The 23,565-nt window shown below is 40.7% G+C and overlaps 2 long non-coding RNA genes across 2 annotated transcripts in view; one reads left to right on the top strand and one right to left on the bottom strand.

Moving 5' to 3' along the window:
• LOC141273484 (uncharacterized) overlaps positions 1–23,565 on the top strand; it is a 34,459-nt gene that overhangs the window by 5,576 nt on the left and 5,318 nt on the right. Inside the window, exons 2-3 of the long non-coding RNA XR_012322099.1 lie at positions 3,740–3,828; positions 8,233–8,348. This is a non-coding gene — a long non-coding RNA (uncharacterized lncRNA). The remainder of the gene's footprint in view (positions 1–3,739; positions 3,829–8,232; positions 8,349–23,565) is intronic.
• LOC141271260 (uncharacterized) lies at positions 16,178–22,971 on the bottom strand. The gene is made up of 3 exons (XR_012321875.1): positions 22,906–22,971; positions 21,478–21,531; positions 16,178–16,243 (listed from the first exon to the last, which is right to left on the bottom strand). It is a non-coding gene; the product is annotated as an uncharacterized lncRNA (long non-coding RNA).

Consider the following 23,565-nt stretch of genomic DNA (forward strand, 5'->3'; position numbering starts at 1 on the left):
TCCCATTTACCTTATACAAATCTCCCACTTTACCAGCACCAAAGCAACCCCAGACCATCACATTACTTCCACCATGCTTGACAGATGGCGTCAGGCACTCTTCCAGCATCTTTTCAGTTGTTCTGCGTCTCACAAATGTTCTTCCGTGTGGTCCAAACACCCCAAAATTTGAGTCGTCTGTCCATAAAACTTTTTTCCAATCTTCCTCTGTCCAATGTCTGTGTTCTTTTGCCCATATTAATCTTTTCCTTTTATCAGCCCGTCTCAGGTATGGCTTTTTCTTTGCCACTTTGCCCTGTAGGCCAGCATCCCGGAGTCGCCTCTTCACTGTAGCCGTTGACACTGGTGTTTTGCATGTACTATTTAATGAAGCTGCCAGTTGAGGAGCTGTGAGGCGTCGATTTCACAAACTAGAGACTCTAATGTACTTGTCTTGTTGCTCAGTTGTGCAGCGGGGCCTCCCACTTCTCTTTCTACTCTGGTTAGAGCCTGTTTGTGCTCTCCTCTGAAGGGAGTAGCACACACCGTTGTAGGAAATCTTCAGTGACTTGGCAATTTCTTGCATGGAATAGCCTTCATTTCTAAGAACAAGAATAGACTGTCGAGTTTCACATGAAAGTTCTTTTTCTGGCCATTTTAAGAATTTCTTAGAACAAACTAATGTAATGCTCCAGATTCTCAACTAGCTCAAAGAAAGGTCGATTTTATAGCTTCTCAAATCAGCCAAACCGTTTTCAGCTGGGCTAACATACTTGTGCAAGGGTTTTCTAGGGTTTTCTAAACATCCATTAGCCTTCTTACACAGTTAGCAAACACCATGTACCATTAAAACACTGGAGTGGTGGTTGTTGGAAATGGGCCTCTATACACCTATGTAGATATTGCAATAAAAACAAGACGTTTGCAGCTAGAATAGTCATTTACCACGTTAACAATGTATAGAGTGTATTTCTGATTCATTTAATGTTAGCTTCATTGAAAAAAAAGTGATTTTCTTTCAAAAATAAATTTCTAAATGACCCCAAACTTTTGAACGGTAGTGTGCATACAACCATCTGTAGATTAACTGATAGTCTGCCATAAATGGCACCTTTTTCTTCTTATACCAGAAACCGTAGCGTACCTACAGGTGGGGTATCTACCACTATATGATCACCATATTGAAGTAATATTAGTGTTGGTCTTTGTGTAGAGATTTATTTTCAGTAACAGCGCGGTCATCTGCTGAGGTTCCTCTGTACCCACGATCAGGGTTCACCACCATAGTTGTACACACGGTTAGCTGGTTAGCAGCCCACTTAGATGTTTCGTACCCCCTGAGCTGAACCCCTAGCTACGCCTCTGACCAGAAACATACTGGATTGGACTTGCAGTTTCCATCTCCTTCTTTGGCTATTGCCCTTGGTTCACATAAGTCCCTGTTCAAACAATGTGGTTCTGCTTCCTGTTTATTACTAACATACCATCCGTTTTTATACTAGATATACTGTATCTGTAATTCCTCTTTGTTTGTTTCTCAATAGTAAAATATTGACAAAATATCTTCAAATTCTTTACACCCTTATACAGCCTGTGCAAGAGTGTGGGCATTCCCCACTCCAATATGGCCGTTACATATAACAGAGTGCAACAGACATGCACAGATTGTGAGAGCAGCTCTCTGATCGAATATAGCACCAACAACTTGATGGAGAGAAGAGAGCAGGTGCAGATCAGTCAGTGCAGGGGCAGACACTGACAGATTGGGGTCCCTGTGCAAGAAATGTGTTTGGGATGACCTCCACTTCTGGAAACTATGCTACCAAGAGAGATAGCTTTATCTATAATACATAGTCTCTAGTGATGAACGAGCGTGCTCACTACTGCTCGATCAAGCGTCGGGGTGTTCAGGTACACTTGTTACCCTATCGAGTATTGCGGGTGCTCGAACGCCATGTTCGAATCCCCACCCGCATGTTTAGCAGCTGTTAGACAGTCAATAAACATGCAGGGATTGCCTCCCATGTTGGCTACTGGCATTACTGTGATTGACCGGCCGCATCACATCATATCTTGTATGAGACCCGTTGACACGATGCTCTGCACACTCTCCTATGGAAGCAGTTCAGGGAGAGTTGATTTAAGAGGGAGAGCGAGATTATAGTAGGCATATAGGCAGTGTTTAATTGCTATTGCAGTACTTGTATACCGCTGCTGCACCATTAGAAAAAAAGTCCTTTTCTGGATTACATACTGTTCTTTCTCTAGTAAAACCACTGTTACCTGAATTCAGTGTAGGGATAGCCAATGGAGGAGGGATGTTTTTGAATTAGAGGCATATAGTCAAGGTTTATTGCCCTACAGTCCTTATATAGGTATACTATAGAATATATATATTTTCTTTTCCCTATTAATACCAGAAAATTTGCAGGCATATATTATATAATATTATTTATTATTATATTAAAATACGCAAGGTGTGCGGTAAAGGACGGGAAAGTGGACATTCGGCTGGTGGTGCACGCACAGGCCGTGGGCCAGATGAAACTGTGCCTGCTGTGGGAACAAACACGCACATCAATGAAACCTAACTTCCTGTGCCACTTTGCAAGGGAGCTCGAGGCACCACTCGTCAAGCCAGAACAGAACAAACAGGTGGATGGCAGATAATGCTTCCAGTAAGTTTCCCAGCACCACCCCATCTTTCACACAGTCCAGTCTCACCAAGAGTCTGGACCACACAATTCTCACCCTGATCCTCCTTCCTCCAACCATGGCGAGTCCCATGAGCCAAGTAATCCCACACTCAGACACTCCGAAGAGCTCTCTACATTTCCATTTATTGATTCTAGCCTCTCGCCCTGCACCTTTCAAGAAGGACATGAGTACATTGTGTGTAATGATGCCCAAATATTTCAGCTCATAATTTTTAGAGGGTCATTGTGCTACCCTCGCTCTTAATTTTTCCAGGGTGTCTATGATGCTCTTCTTAATTTTTACAGGATGTTTATGAGCCCTATCTGTACAATTCTTACATATATATGTATACCCCCCAGGGTTAAATGTTATTCAGCGCTTACACTTCGTGCATTGCCTTTACCAGTCTAGGAGTCCCACTCCTTAAAAATAGGAAAAAAATGTTTTATTTCTGAGGCCCTCCTCTTCGTGTCTTCCAAAGTGTTTTGCAGTTCCTCCTTCTAATTTTTGGCAGCTGTTGCCCTTAGTGCATAGACTTTATGAGTCTAGGAATCCCACTACCTAACCATTTTAACAGAATGTGTATGAGGCCCTCCTTTATGCCTAATACAGGGTGTATCGAAGTCACCCCCCCTCTAATTTTTGGCAGTTTTTACATTGTCCGCGAAGGTTTTGTGAGTTTCAGAGTCCCTCCTTCAGAAGGTCACACACACCACAGGCCCAGATAAGGTAAAATATTAAAATTACCTTTACCGGTGGGTGCAGTTTTATTTCCCCCTTTACTATTTCATCTACTCTAGTCATAGGCAAAGGGAAAATACATTGAGAGATGGCCCGGCTATTAAACGATGGAGGAGGTGTTGTTTGGTTTTCTCTTTTTAATTTTGCCTTATATACAAGTCATTACACAGGAAAGCATGTTTCCTAACATTTTGTCCTGTAAAATCTATTTTTATCTTCAGTTTTGTATAGGTTGGGGAGACAAGTATGTGTGTGTGTGTGTGTGTGTATATATAATATATATATATATATATATAATAATATGTGACCTTGTTATTTTCAGGGCTGGGAGATGTCGACATGAAGGTCTGACCAGATGGAGAAGAAACAGAAAACGGCGTTAATCAGATGAGACATCAGTGGTCACTGGAAGTAAGTATTTATACTGTATCTGCACTGTATAACTTGGAGTAATATAGTTATTTGTAAAATCCCTTAGGTCACATTTGTGTGAAATGCCTGTGAGCTGACAGATTTTTCTATTGGACGGCACATGGACTCAGGGTTTCATAGATCCATTCACATATCTGTGAAAATCACGGATCTGAGACATGCTGATCATTTTCTGATCTGATTTTGAAGATCAGAACAGGACTTACTCAGTGGGTCTGTGTGCTGCTCGAGAGAAAAAGAAAATGAAGCAGTACACGGATAAGAAATGTATCCTTATTATATACAGCGCCATCCCTTAGTGTATAGTGTACTCACTTATTATGTGTAACACAGTCCTTAGGGGGCATTCCCATATCCAAGTTCCTATCACAATATGTAGTAGGTGTAGTAATATTAGCAAATACCTCCTATCAGAAATGTATATTCTCCTAATTATGTCGCTTACCCCATGTGCAGGCATTGCAGTAGGTTAGGTATTCATGGTTACGGCCACACACAGTGTTAGTTAGCTGTTAGTGGTTGTAACCATAGATATCTAAGCTACTGCAATGCCTGCACATGAGGTAAGCAACATAGCTAATTAGGAGAACTATACTATATATCTAATTGGAGGTATTTGCTAATATTATTATACCTACAAAATATTGGGATAGGATCTTGGAGATGGGAATACCCCTTTAATTACATAGTTTCCTACTTTAATATATATAATACCATCCTTAATTACGTAGCATCCTCTCTAGGTATGTATGGTGTCGTCCCTTATTACATAGCATCCTCTCTAGGTATGTATGGCGCCGTCCCTTATTGCATAACATCCTCTGTTATGTACAGCATCGTCCCATTATTATATAGGATTATGTCTTGTGATATATAGCGCCGTCCCTTACATACTGTATTATTGTTATTTTTGTTAATCACAGCGCCCTCTCTCTATCACATAGTCCTCTCTTGTTAGATGTAAAATTACTGCTGATGGGGCAGTGTCTGACCAGAAGACCGGTCCATCAGCCGCCTCCAGCAGAAAAGAAACTTTCTCATATTCCATCAGCCGTCATTTCAGTTTATGTCTAAGAAGAGTAAACGCTATGAAATAAAGACAAGGCACTATAAATACTAAAAATCACGGGAATCTGATATGTAAAAGACAAGAAAGGGCACTATGTAAAATAAATTACATATACATATACAGTACAGACCAAAAGTTTGGACACACCTTCTCATTTAAAGATTTTTCTGTATTTTCTTGGCTATGAAAATTGTACATTCACACTGAAGGCATCAAAACTATGAATTAACACATGTGGAATTATATACTTAACAAAAAAGTGTGAAACAACTGAAAATATGTCTTATATTCTAGGTTCTTCAAAGTAGCCACCTTTTGCTTTGATGACTGCTTTGCACACTCTTGGCATTCTCTTGATGAGCTTCAAGAGGTAGTCACCGGAAATGGTTTTCACTTCACAGGTGTGCCCTGTCAGGTTTAATAAGTGGGATTTCTTGCCTTATAAATGGGGTTGGGACCATCTGTTGTGTTGTGCAGAAGTCTGGTGGATACGCAGCTGATAGTCCTACTGAATAGACTGTTAGAATTTGTATTATGGCATGAAAAAAGCAGCGAAGTAAAGAAAAACGAGTGGCCATCATTACTTTACGAAATTGTGGATACACAGCCGATAGTCCTACTGAATAGACTGTTAGAATTTGTATTATTGCAAGAAAAAAGCAGCTAAGTAAAGAAAAACGAGTGGCCATCATTACTTTAAGAAATGAAGGTCAGTCAGTGCAAAAAATTGGGAAAACTTTGAAAGTGTCCCCAAGTGCAGTTGCAAAAACCGTCAAGCGCTACAAAGAAACTGTCTCACACGAGGACCGCCCCAGGAAAGGAAGACCAAGAGTCACCTCTGCTTCTGAGGATAAGTTTATCCGAGTCACCAGCCTCAGAAATCGCAGATTAACAGCAGCTCAGATTAGAGACCAGGTCAATGCCACACAGAGTTCTAGCAGCAGACACATCTCTTCAACAACCGTTAAGAGGAGACTTTGTGCAGCAGGCCTTCATGGTAAAATAGCTGCTAGGAAACCACTGCTAAGGACAGGCAACAAGCAGAAGAGACTTGTTTGGGCTAAAGAACACAAGGAATGGACATTAGACCAGTGGAAATCTGTGCTTTGGTCTGATGAGTCCAAATTTGAGATCTTTGGTTCCAACAACCGTGTCTTTGTGCGACGCAGAAAAAGGTGAATGAATGGACTCTACATGCCTGGTTCCCACCGTGAAGCATGGAGGAGGAGGTGTGATGGTGTGGGGGTGCTTTGCTGGTGACTCTGTTGGGGATTTATTCAAAATTGAAGGCATACTAAACCAGCATGGCTACTACAGCATCTTGCAGCAGCATGCTATTCCATCCAATTTGCGTTTAGTTGGCCCATCATTTATTTTTCAACAGGACAATGACCCCAAACACACCACCAGGCTATGTAAGGGCTATTTGTCTAAGAAGGAGGGTGATGGGGTGCTACTCCAGATGACCTGGCCTCCACAGTCACCAGACCTGAACCCAATCGAGATGGTTTGGGGTGAGCTGGACCGCAGAGTGAAGGCAAAAGGGCCAACAAGTGCTAAGCATCTCTAGGAACTCCTTCAAGATTGTTGGAAGACCATTTCCGGTGACTACCTCTTGAAGCTCATCAAGAGAATGCCAAGAGTGTGCAAAGCAGTCATCAAAGCAAAAGGTGGCTACTTTGAAGAACCTAGAATATAAGACATATTTTCAGTTGTTTCACACTTTTTTGTTAAGTATATAATTCCACATGTGTTAATTCATAGTTTTGATGCCTTCAGTGTGAATGTACAATTTTCATAGTCATGAAAATACAGAAAAATCTTTAAATGAGAAGGTGTGTCCAAACTTTTGGTCTGTACTGTAGATTAATCACTGATTATGGAGTGTAACCTATATATAACTTGTTTCTGCACTATGAATGTTCATGGCTTAAGATGGGCTCACAGCTTGAAGAGCCAAAATGTCGCACATAGATGGTTAAATAAAGATCTTCTTTTTCACTATCTCGCATCTGGAGTGCTGCTTCTTTTTTTGCCGTATATCCCTATAAATGATGTATCTATATCAATCTCTATTCATATGGTTACATTTTTATATGTAAAACAATAACTGCATACATGTGTCCTCATATATATTAGTGTATAATATACAGACTCGAGACAATCGATCAGCAGGATCTATTGTAGCTGAACCAAGGTCCTGCAAATGTTTTCGTCTGGTATTCAGACCCCAGCATTCTGGATGTATGTGGCATTTACACAAGGGTGCACTATTTCTTGACTCACTGAATAATTTTACATGACCCTAATTAAATTCCCATGGAGTCTTGTGAATCTTTTTCTTCGGCTCTACATTACCCCATTATATATTGATGATGGGTTACACAGTGATTTTGGCCATGGCACAGGATATGCGGCAAAACATCATTGTAAGCTGCTGCTACATTACATAGCAGCAGAAATAAAGTGAATAGGGTCACATTTTGTCCCCTAGGCACCGCAACAAGCAGATTAAAAAAAAATCGGAACTTATCACATCACCACAGGGGTCGCAATGTTACCGAATTTGCCTGCATCACGGTACTATGTAGCAGCAGCAGAGAACAAAGTTTGGCAGCTTGACCTATGTTGTGACCAAATGTCGTGTAGCCCCAACTTTGGCTTGACCGTGTGTGTTTAGGCTAATATCACTGCCATGCAATGCCAATGCCTGGCACGCCAACATCAGCTGCAGTGAACCAGCGTGTCTCTGCGTCGCAACACAATTCAGCTGATTGGGCGCACATCCAACTGAAGTAAGCACTGGCATCAACGAGGCCCCCTCTCCAGCATGGGCCCAGTCACACCCTCTGTGACCGTAAACGTTACGCCCCCGGATGTGGTGTGAGGTGAAGTGATCGGTGCTGCACTGCCACAGATAAAAGCTCAGGATCACTGCTCAGTCACTTCCAATGCTAGAATGAATAAGGTGAGGTCAGTGCTGGGGCGGATTACTAACAGCCAATGCTGTGTATTGGGGGGGTGAGGGCTCTGCTGGACAATGGAGCCAGGCAGTGCTAGCTGTGGTTGTGAGTTTAGAAAAAAAAGCACAAGGAGTTGCCCAGTCTGGAGAGCAGCATGTGAATAAATGGGGAGCAGGAGATGATGTCAAATTCAGGAGGAACAAAATGGAGTAGTCAAATACAATTTATTAGGATGTCATACAAAATTATCTTTAATAAAATAGCAAAATAAAAATTGATTGGACAACAGATGGATGATAAGTTGTTGTTGCCGCCACGATGATGTTTTGTTGTTTTTGTTGTTGCCGCCAGGATGATGTCAAACTTCCTATATCGATTGGAGAGATATATCAAACAATAATTTTAAAGCGCATTCCAGTCTGAAGTAATTGTTGAGTTATCCTCAGGACCTACAGTATATCACATAAGTGAGTACACCCCTCCCATTTTTGTTAATATTTTATTTATATCTTTACGTGGGACAATACAGAGTTTATGACACTTTGATACAATGTAAAGTAGTCAGTGTACAGCTTGTATAGCAGTGTAAACTTGGTGTACCGTTTAAATAACTCAACACACAGCCATTAATGTCTTAACCGCTGGCAACAAGTGAGTACACCCCGAAGTGAAAATGGTCAAATTGTGCATGTTCCCTTCCCGGTGTCCTGTGACTCATTAGTGTTACAAGGTCTCAGGTGTGAATGGGGAGCAGGTGGCTTAAATTTAGTGTTATCGCTCTCTCATACTGGTCACTGGAAGTTTAACATGGCACCTCATGGCAAAGAAATCTGAGGATCTGAAAAAAAGAATTGTTGCTCTACATAAAGATGGCTTAGGCTATAAGAAGATTGTCAACACCCTGAAATTGAGCTGCAGCACGGTGGCCAAGATCATATAGCGGTTCATCAAGATAGATTCCACTCAAAACTGGCCTCGACATGGTCGACCAAAGAAGTTGAGTGCACGTGCTCAGTGTCACATCCAGAGGCTGTCTTTTCAAAATGGACATATGAGTGCTATCAGCATTGCTGCAGAGGTTACAGGGGTGGAGGGGTGACAGGCTGTCAGTGCTCAGACCACACGCCTCACACTGCATCAAAATTGGACTGCATAGTTGTTGTCCTAGAAGAAAGCCTCTTCTAAAGATAATGCACAATAAATCCCGCAGTTTGCTGAAGACAAGCATACTAAGGACATGGATTACTGGAACCATGTCCTGTGGTTTGATGAGACCAAGATAAACTTAGTTGGTTCATATGGTGTCAAGTATGTGTGTGTGTGTGTGTGTGTGTGTGTGTGTGTGTGGTGGCAAGCATGTGAGGAGTACAAAGACAAGTGTGTCTTGCCTACAGTCAAGCATGGTGGTGGGAGTGTCATGGATTGAGGCTGCATGAATTCTATGAGGAGCTTCAGTTCATTGAGGGAACCATGAATGCCAACATGTACTGTGACATACTGAAGCAGAGCATGATCCCCTCCCTTCAGAAACTGCAGGGCAGTATACAACATGATAATGACCCCTAACACACCTCCAAGATGACCACTGCCTTGCTAATGAAGCTGAGAGTAAGGTACTGGACTGGCCGAGCATGTCTTCAGACCTAAACCCTATTGAGCATCTGTGGGGCATCTTCAAACGGAAGGTGGAGGAGCGCAAGGTCTCCAACACCCACCAAGCTCCGTGATGTTGTCATGGAGGAGTGAAAGAGGATTCCAGTGGCTACCTGTAAAGCTCTAATGAACTCTATACCCAAGAGAGTTAAGGCAGTGCTTGAAAATAATAGTGGCCACACCAAATATTGACACTTTGGGCACGATTTGGCCATTTTCATGGCGGGGCCATAGCATAGCCAAAGACCCTACCCACAGTCCTGCCCCAATGCAAGAAGCTATGATTATAAGAAAACTTCAAACCTTTTTACACAAAATCCACAAAATGGACTTCTTCACCACAGTTTTCTTTTTAATCAGTATCACAACGCCAATTTGGCCATGTGTGGACTTTACTTAGGATTTTACGAACACGTTCTCTTTAAGAGTTCCCACTAAATCTCTTTCCTCAGAGTTTGGAGAAGAAACTGAGCAGAAATTCCTAGTTTTTGAGAAGTTTTGCATTTTTGAAGAGGATTTTGGAGTTTTTTCCAAAAACGCAGTAAAAAGACTAAATATGAACACATCCTAAAGGTTAAAATTGGTTACATCACGAAGAGTATGTGCACATAACATTTTTTGATGAGTTTTTTTTAAGCTAATCCTCTCCGAAATGCTCCTCAAAAATTGTTTCTGAAACTCTTGGAGAGCAATTCCACTTCGTTTCTATGGAAAATCCACTTTGTTGTTTACATGCACTTATTATTTTTAGCCTTTTCCCCTGAGGAGGTTTAGAAAAACACCTGGTGAAAAGAAAACTGGTATCTCATTTGTTTGAAGAGGATCCAAAAAGAAACTTCTCCAAACATGGCACTGTCCAATCAGAAGGCAGCAAAGAATGCTTTAGGAAGAAAACTCTTCCAAAACCTCTTCAAAATCAGGTATATAAGATGCGTGACTGGTGACCAATAAATGGCCCATATCTGTGCAGTCAGATATATACAGTAGTAAGAAATCATCTATATCATTATGTCGTCTAGAAGGTTTGCTAAGTAAATGGTTGAGGATGTAAAAGTGGCTGGGAATTTAAGGGCAGCGATCACGCTATCCATGAATTTTGGATTAGAAGAGGAGGAAAACCTGCGAGGCCTCAGACCTTAATGTTGGGCTTCAGAAAGGCAGATTTTAATGGACTCAGAAAGAGGATCGTAAAGGTCCAATGGCTGGATGTTTTAAAGAACAGACACGTCCAAGAAGGATGGGAGATTTTGTTTATTGAAATTCTCACTGCACAGTCAGTAACAATCCCAAAAAGAAGGAAGAATTGGAAGCATTTAAAGAGATCAGGATGGATGACATAGAACTTTAAAGACTTGCTAAAAAGGAAAAAATAAATCTATATCAAATGTAAAGAGGGGAGCATATCTAAAGAAGAATATAATACTGTCTGCAGGGAATGCAGGGCAAGCTTTAGAATCATAAAATCATAGAATGGTAGAGTTGGAGGGGACCTCCTGGGTCATCTGGTCCAACCCCCTGCTCAAAGCAGGATTCACTAAATCATCTCAGACAGATATCTGTCCAGCCTCTGTTTGAAGACGTCCATTGAAGGGGAACTCACCACCTCTCGTGGCAGCCTGTTCCACTCATTAATCACCCTAACTGTCAAAAAGTTTTTTCTAATATCTAATCTGTGTCTCCTCCCATTCAGTTTCATCCCATTGCTTCTAGTCTTTCCTTGTGCAAATGAGAATAAAGATGATCCTTCTTCAATGTGACAGCCCTTGAGATATTTGTAGAAGAGCTAAAGCCAAAAATGAAGTGAGGCTCGCAAGGGAGACCAAAAGTAATAAAAGGATTTTGGGGGTATGTGCAAAGCAAATGAAAAGTTAAAGATGTTAGAGGATTTCTACAGGATGAAACGGGTGAAGTGGTCAAAAATCATGTTGAAAAGGACTAACTTTTCAATTCCTATTTTGCATCTGTGTTTTCTAAGAAAGCAAATGTAACATCAACTGATCTTCACTGTGCTAACGAAGGAATAAAAGAGTCTACACAATCTATAGAGAAGGCGAGGGAACACTTAGCTAATTTAAATGAATTTAAATCTCCCTGTCCACATGAATTACATCTTAGAATACTGAAAGAGATAGCAGAAGAAATTGCAGAATCACTAGCCAGAATCTGTGAAAATTCCTGGAGAACAGGAGAAGTCTCAGAAGATTGGAGAAGTGCAAATGTTATCCCTATCTTCAAATCTTCAAAAAAGAAAGAAGATGGAGCCAGGAAATTACAGACCAGTGAGCCTTACTTCTATTCCAGGAAAGATCTTTGAACATGTTATTAAATAGCATGTATGTAAGTACTTGGATAAGAATATAGTAATTAACCAGAGACAGCATGGGTCAAGTCATACCAGATTAATCTAATTTCCTTCTATGATGGAATCACTGACTGGGTGGATCAGGGAAATGAGGTAGATATAGTATATCTCGACTTCGGCAAAGCATTTGATAAAGTATCTCATATTATCCTTATTGAAAAGATGGCCAATTATGCGATTGACAAGGCTACGGTTAGGTGGATTCATAACTGACTCAGTGATCATACTCAGAGTGGTAATAAATAGTTCTTATGCTAGAATCACTTGAATCCCACAGGATAATTTACCTGGCACTTGCCCTTGATAAAGCAGCCAGGGACGCCGCAAAACGCACGTTGGGCTTCTCACCCTCACCATTCCTTCTCTACCCGGACTGTGCTTCCTTGCCAGGTAAATTATCCTGTGGGATTCAAGTGATTCTAGCATAAGAGTTGGGCACAGAGCTTTCTATTGAGAAAACATTGTTTTTTTCTCCTACTCCTATCTACTTAGTAGTTATTGGGATTATGTGGTTACTCTGTGATCCTCACTCCAGCTCATATGTTCAAATTTAGCATTTATAATATTTACTACCCTTGGGCAATGTGCAATCATATTAACCCACGGGCTTATTGGGACTATAATACCATTGATCTATTTTTACCTGTTAGCACTTTATCATCTGATTACCTCATTGTCTGAATTTTTATCTATCTTTACCGTGTATTATTCAATAAATACTTTTTGCAATATATGCTGAGCTTTTCTCCTCTTTGTCTATGCTATTTCAGCATGCATATGGACAGGTACCTGTGATACACGTAGTTGTCTATTTTTTGTATATATAGATGGCATTTCTGGTGTATTTAGTCATATAGTATACTGTCAGAAATAACATACGTACTGGATGGTTTCAAGGGATGATTAGTTGAAAGCAATGTTGTATATGAATGTCCAGTAAAGAGCTGTTGCTATTGCGATTCTGTGCATCCATCTATTGGAGAAGTGAAGAAATGAAAACTAGTGACAAAGATTTCACAGCAGCAAATGTATGACAGCGACCTCAGAGCCACATTGATCCGACAAAGGTGACATTTCTGAGAAATTGCACCACTCCGGATGTAGTGTGACTGCGGGGGGTGCCACTATTCAATGGCAGCTACTCATCAGCTCAGGATGATGGAGGGTTAAATAATGTGCTTTTTTACTGGACCTTTTAATTTTTGATACAGTTTAAGACTCAAATTTATCAAAGTAATTTAACCAGAATTCTGACATAAATTGCTGAATTTTGGCACAACTTGGAGTTGCGCAAATATTTCGCAACTTTTGGCATGTTCACATCAATTTCTCCCAGCTTTGCCAAAATGGTGCACGTCACTCATCAGATAGTCCCTGATTCATGAAAAAGCAGACACCTCTTCATGGATCCTTAGTTTTTCTTTCTTAATATAACTCTGATCCATTTTTTTCTTCTATTTATGAAATTAACTGTTTCTTTAAAATTAGTCACGTCATTAAGGGGTTAAAATGCACTTGAGCAGCTGAGTAATGCGCCCACTGTATTTACTTGGTGCATAAGTTCAAAATCTACAATAAAAAAAGTGACATTTTGGGTTTTATTTTCTACTTTAATATTACGAATTAAAGAAAGAATGAGACTGATTTTACTATCTATTTCATCTGCACTCGTGTTTACATGTGAGGTCCATTACTCTTATAAGATCAATTTCTTACATTGTACCTCCCAACTTTGACAGACAGAAAAGAAGGTCATGCGTTGTGAGGGCACTTAGTCTTCTATCACAGTAGAATACCCCCGTATATACCCCAGCTTCACAGTATAAACCTCTCCAGTATGACACTCCCACGATGCCCCTCCATATAGTATGATAGCCCAGAGATGTATTCCCACCAATAAGATAATACCCCTAGCACACACGCTATGATGTCCCTACACATGATGCCCCCAAAAGTTGCACCCTCACACAGTATGTTGCCCCAAGGCATCCCCCTCGCACTATGATGCCCCCACAGTATAATGCCCCAAGCTGCTCCTTCGCACTCAGTACAATGCCTCAATATGCCCTCCCCAGTGCCCACCCCACGGCACTCAGAATAGTGCAATGGCTAAAAAAACCCTCACAGAACCTTGTTCCCATGATAAGTAAGAATAGAGCCTGTAGATTCACTGTCGTGTGTGGCTGATCTAGTGACATCATTATCTCTTCTGCACCAAACATTATACAGCGTGGAGAGCATAGGCTCTGTGGTGGTGCAGGGAGCTGACGGCTCTCTGCTCCACTATTGTATTCAACCATATCTATGAGGACACAGATTGGACATGTGCCGACCTGAGACAGCTTCTCCAATCAGGCATCCTAGACAGGAGATATGCTATAGAAAGTATACATACTTCTAATTATAACTCGTGTCTTTCTACAGGAGACATAGAAAAATGCTGGGTCATGTTCTAATTTCCCTAGTACCATTTAAAAATGGCAAATAAATATACAGTTATATGAAAAAGTTTGGGCACCCCTATTAATCTTAAGCTTAATGTTTTATAAAAATTGGTGTTTTTGCAACAGCTATTTCAGTTTGATATATGTAATAACTGTTGGACACAGTAATGTTTCTGCCTTGAAATGATGTTTATTGTACTAACAGAAAATGTGCAATCTGCATTCAAACAAAATTTGACAGGTGTATAAGTATGGGCACCCTTATCATTTTCTTGTTTTAAATACTCCTACCTACTTTTTACTGACTTACTAAAGCACTTTTTTTGGTTTTGTAACGTCATTGAGCTTTGAACATCATAGCCAGGTGTATGCAATCATGAGAAAAGCTACTTAAAGTGGCCACTTGCAAGTTGTTCTCCTGTTTGAATCTCCTCTGAAGAGTGGCATCATGGGCTCCTCAAAACAACTGTCAAATGATCTGAAAACAAAGATTATTCAACATAGTTGTTCAGGGGAAGGATACAAAAAGCTGTCTCAGAGATTTAACCTGTCAGTTTCCACTGTGAGGAACATAGTAAGGAAATGGAAGAACACAGGGACAGTTCTTGTTAAGTCCAGAAGTGGCAGGCCAAGAAAAACATCAGAAAGGCAGAGAAGAAGAATGATGAGATCAGTCAAGGACAATCCTCAGACCACCTCCACAGAGCTGCAGCATCAACTTGCTGCAGATGGTGTACTGTGCATCGGTCAACTATACAACGCACTTTGCACAAGGAGAAGCTGTATGGGAGAGTGATGCGAAAGAAGCCGTTTCTGCAAGCACGCCACAAACAGAGTCGGCTGAGGTATGCAAAAGCACATTTGGAGAAGCCAATTTCTTTTTGGAAGAAGGTCCTGTGGACTGATGAAACCAAGATTGAGTTGTTTGGTCATACAAAAAGGCGTTATGCATGGCGGCAAAAAAACACAGCATTCCAAGAAAAACACTTGCTACCCACAGTAAAATTTGGTGGAGGTTCCATCATGCTTTGGGGCTGTGTGGCCAATGCCGGCACTGGGAATATTGATAAAGTTGAGGGACTCATGGATTCCACTCAGTATCAGCAGATTCTTGACAATAATGTTCAAGAATCAGTGACAAAGTTGAAGTTATGCAGGGGATGGATCTTTCAGCAAGACAATGATCCAAAACACCGCTCCAAATCTAGTCAGGCATTCATGAAGAGGAACAATTACAATGTTCTGGAATGGCCATCCCAGTCCCCAGACCTGAATATCATTGAACATCTGTGGGATCATTTGAAGAGGGCTGTCCATGCTCGGCGACCATCAAACTTAACTGAACTGGAATTGTTTTGTAAAGAGGAATGGTCAAAAATACCTTCATCCAGGAACTCATTAAAAGCTACAGGAAGCGACTAGAGGCTGTTATTTTTGCAAAAGGAGGATCTACTAAATATTAATGTCACTTTTCTGGTGAGGTGCCCATACTTATGCACCTGTCAAATTTTGTTTGAATGCAGATTGCACATTTTCTGTTAGTACAATAAACCTCATTTCAAGGCAGAAACAATACTGTGTCCAACAGTTATTACATATATCAAACTGAAATAGCTGTTTCAAAAACACCAATTTTTATAAAACATTAAGCTTAAGATTAATAGGGGTGCCCAAACTTTTTCATATAACTGTAATTCATCTAATTCATGTGTCATATAAACCTCCTGAGAAGTGACTGTCACACACTGAATGAAAACTATCAGCATAGACAGATACGTAGTATGTGCAGACAGGTTTATATCATTTTTAACTGTAAAAAAGCACTTACAAAGTTTTCTCTATCTCATCAAGCTCTTTTTCCTCCTTTTGTAATCTTGCTTCTAAATTTTGTTTGATTTCATTCCTGTTGTAGATGGAACATATATTATCATCTCATATGTAAATGCATAAATATCAGCAATTTGAAGAGCAGTAGTGAACACATTCCGCCCCTTGGCCTCCATCCCAAATAGTTTGCCAGCATTTTCCATCTACATCACACAAATAATACAATTTTGTCTACAAGGAGCGATCACTAGAGGGCGCTCTCTGTGTAGAGACGGAAGAAGTCTAGCAGACTGGTGGCATAAAAAAACCTCATGGTTATTATATACTTTTGATATACGTCTATCCCAGACTTATTTAATGCTTTAATAAATGGGAAATTTACCATTCTGGAGCGTTCATTTTTTACTCCCCTTCTTCCAAGAGCCATATCCTTTTATTTTTTGGTCTACATAGTCATTTGAAGACATGATTTTTTGCGGATTGAATTCTAGTTTTGAATGACACCAATCACTTTACCACATAATGTACTGAAAAATGTGAAAAAATTCCAAAAGTGGTAAAATGGTGAAAAAATTACAATTCATTATAGAATTTATTATTTGGTAAAAATGTCCTGGCAGTATTATTCTTTAGGTCAGTTACAGTACGGTGATACCAAACTTATAAAGATTTTTTTAGAATTTAGTGGTAAAAAATTATTCATAACTTTATAAATCAAAAAAATTGCTTTGTGACACCATTTACTGGGACTTGTATCAGTAGACCTGAGCTGTCTTTTTTATGGAGACCATTTTACTGTGCATACGACATTTCAATTTATTTTTAGTGAATTTCTTAGGGGGGGTACAGCAACCTAAATTATATTCTTGTGTTTTGACTTTTATTTTTGGTGTTTTACGTGTGGTTAAAATAGTTTTATATCTTGATAGATAAGACTTTTATAGACACATAATATCAATTTTTTTTTTATTTTTTAAATATTAAAAGGGGCATGATTGAAACTTTTCAATACGGTTTTAAAAACGAGTCTCGGAAAAAGGCAACACAGGTAGAATTATTAGCATGCCTGGTATCTCCATAATCACACTGACCTGGACAATCATACTGCCAGGTCATTTTTACTGTATAATTAACATTGTAAGTAAAAATCTTAAAAAAAAAACATTGTGTAAGTTCCTTTTTTTGGGCAATTTCGGAACACTTGGAATTTTTTTCTCTGCTTTCTAACATATCACATGATGAATTAAATAGTCTCATTCAGATATACAATTCCTCCCCCAAAAAACAAGCACTGGCTGTTGATGGAAAAATAAAAAAATGATGGCTCTTGGAAGTGGGGAGGGGGGAACGTAAACGCAAGGATGGAAAATGACCACGTTGATAAGGGGTTAAACAGGTAAACAGCCGCAGGTGGAGCTCACTCCGGCGTTTTTCCCACAAAAATGTTGCTTTAGCCCCAAATTTTTTAATTTCCCAACGGTAACAGGAGAAAATGGACACCAAAATTTGTTGCACAATTTCTCCTGAGTGCACCGATACCCTCTACAGTATGTGATGGGGACACTGCTGAGCTCTGAAAGGAAGGAGTGATGTTTTGGAGCGCAGACTTGATGGAATGGTTTGCGGGTGACATGTCGCATTTACAGAACCCTTGAGGTGCCAAAACAGTGGAAACCCTCCCACAAGTGACCACATTTTGGAAACTACACCCCTCAAGGAATTTATCTAGGGGCATAATTATAATAATAATGCTTGCTGTTTTACTGGTGTATGGATTTATAATGTGGTGGTATGTATAAGTTGTGCGGAGAACATCAGGCTGTAAATGGGTGTTATGTTAACAGGGTAAAACCGAATTTTAAAAATTCATGGAGGCGTGGTACGCTTTGAAGCAATCTTTAATGCAAATCCCAGGTTTCTCAGGGCAGGTTTCACTATGGTAAATTGTGTCCTTTCATGTTGCCCTTTTGGAGCAGACTCTGCACCTTTTCTGTGTTCTTCCCTTCTTTTCAGTTTAGGGAACCCCAAAATGTAGCCCTGGTACAATACGGGCACCTTCAGTTTCAGGAGTGCTGGGACCCTCATCTTCCTCGCTGCCAAACATTAGGGCCTTGATAACCACCTCCTGAATCTGAGGGAAGCCCCCCGTATTGGCTGCACATTGAAACAGCACAAAACCATTGTACAGTGCCATCTGTACGATGTGCACGGCCAGCTTTTTTGTACCATACTTTTGTTTTTCGCATGGCATTGTATGGTTTCAGGACCTGATGTGAGAGATCTACATCCCCCATGAATTTATTATAATCCAGAATACAATCTGGCTTTGGGTCTTCTGTTCTGGTACCTCGGACAGAGACAGGGGAGCTGTTGTCACAGTGTATTGTGGTCAAGATAAAGACATCTCTCTTATCCTTATACTTGACCACCCGCATATTGTCGCTGCATTGGGCCCTGCTCTCACCCTTTCTCACCCAATTAGCGGCTTAGGGAGGTCTCTCTGAATTTTTCACACTGTGAAACAGTAACTCTGGCAGAGAGGGACTTGAAGACTGGGATGATGGTGTAGAAGATATCCTTGTAGAGGTGACAACCCTGATCCAGCAGTGGGTGCAACAATTCCCACACAATTTTCCCATTCATTCCCAGGACAGAGGGGCATTCAGGGGGGTCAACCCGGGTGTCCCTCCCTTCATAAACCCTAAATCTGTGTGTGCCCCTGAGGTACTCTCTCATAACTTGTTCATTTTATTTCGGTACCTTGCCTTCCTACTGGGCAGGAATTGTTGGAAGTTTAACCTCCCTTTGAAATGAATTAGAGATTCATCTATACAGATGTCTCTTTGGGGATAGTACAAATTTTCTGCTGAAGTTTTCAACTAGTGACCGAATATGGGATCGTCTCAGGTAGGACACTGCACATTATCATTATAATGCAAAAATTTTAGGATTGCTTGAAATCGTGCCCTTGTCATGACCATATGGAAACTGCTGTTCTGTATAATCTATCAGCCCTCCAGTATTGCTGAATCTCAATTTTTTTTCATTATGCCCCTATGAAGCACAATACCCGAAATATCATAATTTACAGGGGTCTATCTGGCAAATGGCGACGTGGGACTTTGGGTGAAAAATTTATGGGCATATAAATTTGTCTGGGCCACCATGAGATTTATTATATTCTCAGTAAAGAAGAGTTTTAAAAAAGTCAATTTCAGTGCGGCCTGTAGAGTCACATTGGAGTCCTGAGCTGCCCATGAAATCTTGAGTAAGAGGCTGATAGTTTTCAGGGAATGGAGTCCATATGGGATCGATTGCTGAAGGGATTTCCTCGGTCCTAGGGCGTATTGCTGGGGGTCCCTTCTCACTAGATGAGGAGTAGGAGGAAGAAAGAAGAATGTGGCATCTTCCTCACTTCTTGAAACCGTGTCGGAGGCAAGGAAAGCGCATGCCTCTTCTGCTGAAAAGCGTCTTGTTGTCTGGGTCATTTTTATTTTGTTCTCCTACTGGGGATGTGTATGCAAGTGGTGCTGGTACACATGTATTGTGTGGGGCGTGTATAAAAGGTACTATTTAGTATGAAATTTACTATAAAAAAGAGGAAAAAGGTAAAGAAAAATTTTGAAGAAATTAGAAAACAAATGAAAATAAAAATCAGCAGAAGTAAAAAAAAAAAAAACTTTGTATAAAAAAATTACAATGACTGTCACTACACCAATGCCCTACCTATAACGCTACTATGTATTATTATTTTTTTCTGGAAAAAAAACAAACAAAAATGGATGTTAGTGACAGTGAGACATCCCCTACCTATAAAGCTGCAAGGTTCTAGCTACTGCTATTTTTTCCTACAAAAAAATTGGACGTCACTAAGTGTCACAAAACAAGAAAATACGCCAAAAACTGAGCATGGATGTTCAAAGCAGAAAGCAATTGAGGGTGGGCGACTCAGACTCGGACTAGCAATACTGAGCAGAGTCCTGCGGCAGCGGGATGCACACATGGAAAAGGCGCAAAAAAGTGCCCTAAAGATGGGAAATCGGCTGCGGCTGTGATGACAGATGAGGCACAGGAGAAGATCAGAGCATCTGCAGCTCTTGATGGTGGATCGCAGTCACTGGCCACCAGTTATTTCTCACAGGTACACAGGGGCGATACAACCGCTCTGCTCGCCAGATCTGAGGGAAATATGGCGTGAAGAGCAGCGATCGTTACCCTTTTGGTGCTGATTGGTCAGTAACTATTGATTGACCAATCGGAGCCAAAAGGGTTAATAAACAGAGGTGACACCGCACCAATCACCTCTTGCTACTGTGTTTTGTTTTTTTTTTTTACTTTATTGACAAAATGCTGTCATTGGCTGGTCGGAATTGACCGGCCAATCACAGTGATCGCTGATGTGTGGAGGGGCGTACAGCCCCCTAGGTATCTTTACTCGGTCACCACATGATTCAGAGCACTTCCTGCTGCGCTGTACAAGTACCGCAGGTCCCGGTAAGAGGACAATTGTTTCTTATTTGAATGTATCTATGTTTGCCTAAAAATCATTTTTCTAATTGGGTTGTGTTTAAATATTTGCACCGTTTGCCTTCTGTAGCTTCTGTGTTGCAATATATATTGTTGGCTGCATGACGAGTTAACTGAAAATCTGTCAGTGAACTTGTTCTAATGTTCCAATGGTAGAGTTTGTAACTTTTTTATCTGTCCTTTTTTTAGCTTCTCTCAGCCAATTTGTGACCACTGACCACATGAAAGTGTAATGTGCTGGGAAATAAAGCGTCTGTGAAAGCTAAATGGATTTAAATGGATTTTATACCATATTTTATCCATGATGGAGTAAATGCTAAGTCTTATGGGATCTGCTTTGTTGGACTGAAATTTTGGATTGAAAAGTCTGTGTCTCCTGGCAGATGTTACTGCGATCTGGGAGTCCTCAGCCCTCCAGCGGGGAGATGACTTTATCTGTATGTTTAATATATATAATATCTCATATATTTCTACAGAAGCCATATTAAGAGATTGCCTTATTTTTTATTTTCTTCTCACAAGTCCAATAACAATTCCTCTAATGTTTGTATCCCATAAAAAACACTTTTATCATATTTTACTGTAATAAGATGGCAATGAGCGACACCCAGTAGATGACAACTGCTGTATCTGTGTAGTAGATATACGGTGTATCATGTGCAGACAGGTTTTATATCATCTGTACCTGGAGACAATGAGTCACACATTGGAGATAAGGAAATATCTCTATCATTGGGATCTATAAGGTTTGCTTATATTAGATCAGTAATTATCTGCGCTTACATAATCTCAATTCTTTTCTTCATCAATTTAGCTTTTTTCTCAATGGTGTCATCACTATGGTACAAGGAAGATCCATCAATTTATGTTAAATGGTCACAATCACAAACTCAATAGTACGAGCAAATGTAAGAGGCTTTGTAATATGGCTTATCGGAGAAATATGCTTCCTTCTCCACTTATGAGCCACTTCTACTCCCACCAGCGTCTTGAACTCAACATCCAAAAAAAACAGTTTAAAGTTGAACCTGTTAGGTCATATAACGCTATTACCTGCAGCAGATATTGGGTTAATCTGCAGGTTAATAGCGTTATGAAGGTGCCTAGATGCTCTGTACTTTAAGTGCCGAACCTGGTAGAAATTAACTTTATTTCTTCTGAGAACCACTACAGCTCACAGCAATGAGTGGCGGCTGTAACCACACCCCGGCTCTGACTGACAGGTCACTCAGAAGTGCATCAGTGCAGAGCCGGCAGTCAGTCAGTGCCGGGTCTAGTTACAGCCGCCCTCACTGTGTACTGAGTGGTGACTGAAGCTGGAATAAAGCTTATTTCATCCCTGTATCCGGGCTGTCAGTATGGAGCCGCACGCCTTTACACTGCTTATTATGCAGGGGTCACATTAGCATATAGCATCTTATGTGAGAGCATCGCATGTGATATGCCAATGACACTCAGCTCAAACTCCACTGCGAGCGGGAGCTGAGTGTCAGTGCTCTGTGCTCCTATTCTCTCGCATGAGAGAATCACCGCACAAGTGCAGAGGAGACGGAGAAAGTAATTTCTCTGTCTCCTCTATTGCCTGTGTCCACGATAATCGCCCTGCACTTGGATGAAATCCGAGTGCAGTCCGATGTTTCGAACAAACCCATAGACTTGTATGGCTGAGTGTGATCCAAATCGGCATGACAAAATAATCACAGATCTGAGCTGCCCCATAGAATAACACTGGTCCGAGTGCTATGAGATGTTTTATCACATAGAACTCGTCCGTGTTATCCGCTTGTGTGAGCGAATCCTTAACCTGCACATTTACCCCAGATCTACAGGCTGATAGCGTTTGGGGACATGACAGGTTCCTGATGCATTTTTTCTGTGGTGTTATTCTTCACCTTACCTTTTTTTTGTGTGGGGTGGGAGGTCAATGGCATTTGTTTTTTATTTTTTTACAGACGCAGCATGCTGTAGTCGGCATTTTTTCAGCCTGTCACCGACCTGATGATATTGTATCCAATGGATAAATCCTGTTAAATCGGGCTGCGCTTCTGGATAAATTGATCTTGATAATATTGGCACACGAGGCGGCACTAGGCAGGGAATAGTGTGGAGAATATATGCACTAGACCGAAATCATCCCGTCCTCGGGGCATTTTCTTTTTAATTTACATATAATACTATATAATACTATATTCTCTGATATAATATACGTACTTGGTGGCTGAGCGCCAGAAAAGCCATTTGTTTCTTTTCTTTTCTGCAGGTCTGTAACCGTAAAGTCTGTAACAGAAAACAGTTGTCATCCATGAGGCCTCGTATCACGACTCATTCATTATACACTAGATTACAATACATACATCTGATGTAAAGGGAATCTGTCACCTAATCTGAGAGCAGCATGATATAGTGATAGACTCTAAATCCAGTGATGTGTCACTTACTGGGTTGCTTGCTGTTTTATCATCAGTAGATTATCAGTAGAGGACTAGTAGACCTGCTGCCATGTAGTCCTCCATATTCATAATCTCTGTATAACCCCGCCTCCACCAATGATTAACAGCTTTCTGCCTATGCACAGTGTACACAGAAAACTGCCAATCAGTGATGGGGGCGGGGTTATTCTGAGCTCCGTATTCAGAGAACTGTTAGATCTGCAGCAGATGAAACAGTGATTTTATCAAAACTGCTGTAAATACCCCAGTAAGTGATACATCTCAGGAATCAGGGTCTCTGCCCCTACATTATGCTGCTCTGAGATGGGGCAGCAATAACCTGGTGACAGATTCCCTTTAATGTGTTTACATCTAGGCATTCACCAGTCCAGTGTGTGTCTTATAACCACCATATAACTGAGTAGTATTAATATTCATTATT

Source organism: Phyllobates terribilis, unplaced genomic scaffold (assembly GCF_046119375.1).
Source record: "Phyllobates terribilis strain yellow unplaced genomic scaffold, ASM4611937v1 Scaffold_5__5_contigs__length_657084704, whole genome shotgun sequence".
NCBI lineage: Eukaryota > Metazoa > Chordata > Amphibia > Anura > Dendrobatidae > Phyllobates > Phyllobates terribilis.